At 29.6% G+C, this 2,547-nt stretch overlaps 1 protein-coding gene across 1 annotated transcript in view; it reads left to right on the plus strand.

Annotated features, from left to right (window-relative positions):
* The window catches only part of LOC100159821 (long-chain-fatty-acid--CoA ligase 5), a 21,279-nt gene that overhangs the window by 6,369 nt on the left and 12,363 nt on the right, over nucleotides 1-2,547 (plus strand). The window lies entirely within an intron of this gene.

Consider the following 2,547-nt stretch of genomic DNA (forward strand, 5'->3'; position numbering starts at 1 on the left):
TTTAGTATTTACTAACTACTTATCGTAGTATTACACTATTGTCTATTACCTGCTATTAATAATATTATTATTATTATTTGCTATTCAGTATTTCACTTTCAGTATTTTTGTTATAGTAGGTACTCGTCACTACTTACTATATAGCCAACAGAACGGCTTCTTGTTGTATAGTTTACCTATGTTATTCGCGTGTACTGTTATAAGTTAAACGTCTTATATTTTGTTGTTGTTACTTGTTTTAAATTAATTATGTAAAATCCAGTGCTAGAAATGTTTTTTACGTTTAACGTAAGTGAAAATACTTCTAAGTGTAATGTAAATAATTGTAATAAAATTATGACTGGTAAGCATTCCTCCAATTTAGAAAAAAACATTTTTTCACATCATAAGCAACAGTATAATGAACTTATAAAACATAATTATAAATAATTCATAGTTGATAAGAAAAATGAAAAAATGTGATGTGAAAAGCGGTATTTAAACCGCTTAAAATTGGTAAGTGGTTATTTAAATATTTTGGAAACCGTTAAAAATCGGTAACTGGTAATCACTTATTTATTGTGGTGTAAGGTAACCGGTAACCGGTAAACGGCACTTCTCAGAACAAGATAGCTGGTAACGGGTTCTTAAAAAAATTTCGGCTTCCAAGGGAGCCGATTACCTATAATTTTGGAAACGGTTTTAAGCCCTGGTTTGAACCCTTCTATGAGTTTCCAAAGTGTTGGGTAACACGACCCAAGTAAATTATTAAAACCACGATTCCAACCTATATAATATGTAAAAATCTATTAAACATACTTAATATATATATTTATTTATAAAAATGAATTACCTTCGACAGAATTATTAGTATTTGGCAAATCTATCGACTCATAACAATTCCACATTTCCAAAGGATCAGTCATAAAAGTTTTATGATTTAATGGTATACGCGATTTTAGTGTTTTGATTAAATAAGAATATGTTGCAGACCTTTTATCAGGTAATAATATAAAAACTACTGGTATTGCAGTGTTATATTTCAATAGGTGAATTGTATATATTTGTGTGAATATAGATGGAGCGCTCTTAAATGTACCGTCGGCGAACCAATGTTCAGATTCAGACATTAGCTTTAATCCTTCATTTGTACAAAATATTAAAATTCTATTAATTTTAGGACCGTTAATTTCATAATTATCAAACAAAAAAAACTTACTTCCATTGTTTGTTTGTTTATACACGTCTGGTAGTTTTTCTAAATCTTTCAAAGTTAGTGGATTAGGCGGAAAGCGTTAATTACGTTGCCTAGTTCGCTGAATCATTCTTTTAAGATTTGATACACCTGTGAGATTACCTTGAATTACATTCGATGACGCCGTTATTACAATATCGCTAATAATTTTATTTGGATTGTGTTGAGTACCTAGCTAAAACAATTTTTTTCATTTCTTAAGTTAATGTTTTGACTTCGATTATAGCTGGATTTGGGCCATGTACATTGTACATGTTTGAATAAAGAATCTTTAATAACCAAATCATTTTTAATGTTAATTCTACAACGACATTTTTCTACTTCCGCACATCTCCAGTGTGAAACTTCGCAGTTTTCACAATCCTACCGATACAAAAACACATCGTATTTTACGAGTGGTTTATTTTTTTGTGAAATTAAATATTTTATATTTATAAACGACATAACTGTGAAACTATAATTTAATATACGAAAAATGCAACTGCGATACTGTGTGGTTAAACATACACTGTCGCTGTCAAATATTTTGCCCATACCTAATCCATAGGTGCACCTATTTTAGTATTATACCTGGTCGGACCGGACAATAATATTGAATAACCCATATTGTCAATATCTGTAATTTTATAACTTAACACTATTAATACAGATAAATAATAAGAGTAATAATTTTAAAATAATATACTTAGCTGTTTTGAACATTCACTATTGCCTATGGCTTTTATCAATTTTATACTTAGCTATTTTGCCGTCGTTATTTTGACATTCGCTTTTTTGGATTCGCGGTTATGACGGGTTACCATCAGAATCTAAAATTGAACCATATCTACCGTCCCTATTCATAATTAATTATATTAGTATTTTTATTTTAGTATAAGAACACGTATAAAAACGTATAAAAAACGAAGTGTGTAGAAGAAGAACTAATATAGAGATTCAACTAATTTACCAAAAATCTGGAATTAATGCATACCTAATGAGTAAAAGAATCGAGTGGGTAGGACACGTCTGGAGGTCGAATGGACTAATAAAGAAAGTATTAGAAGGGAAAGTAGACGGGAAGATACCTAGAGGTCGACCGAGACGGCTAGACCACACTGGATTGACAGGGTGAATGGCGATCTAAATAAGTGCTCACAGGGAAACGATGGAGAACAGCATCACAATCTACACTTGTTAAAAAATCTATATATGATAAAAAAATCTATATTTGATCAAACAATTCATATTCGAAAATAAATCTGTATTTACATTATATTTATATATATAATAAATCTATATTTGTTAAAAAATCGGTATTTTATAAAAAAAAT

This window comes from Acyrthosiphon pisum, chromosome A2 (genome assembly GCF_005508785.2).
Source record: "Acyrthosiphon pisum isolate AL4f chromosome A2, pea_aphid_22Mar2018_4r6ur, whole genome shotgun sequence".
Taxonomy (NCBI): domain Eukaryota; kingdom Metazoa; phylum Arthropoda; class Insecta; order Hemiptera; family Aphididae; genus Acyrthosiphon; species Acyrthosiphon pisum.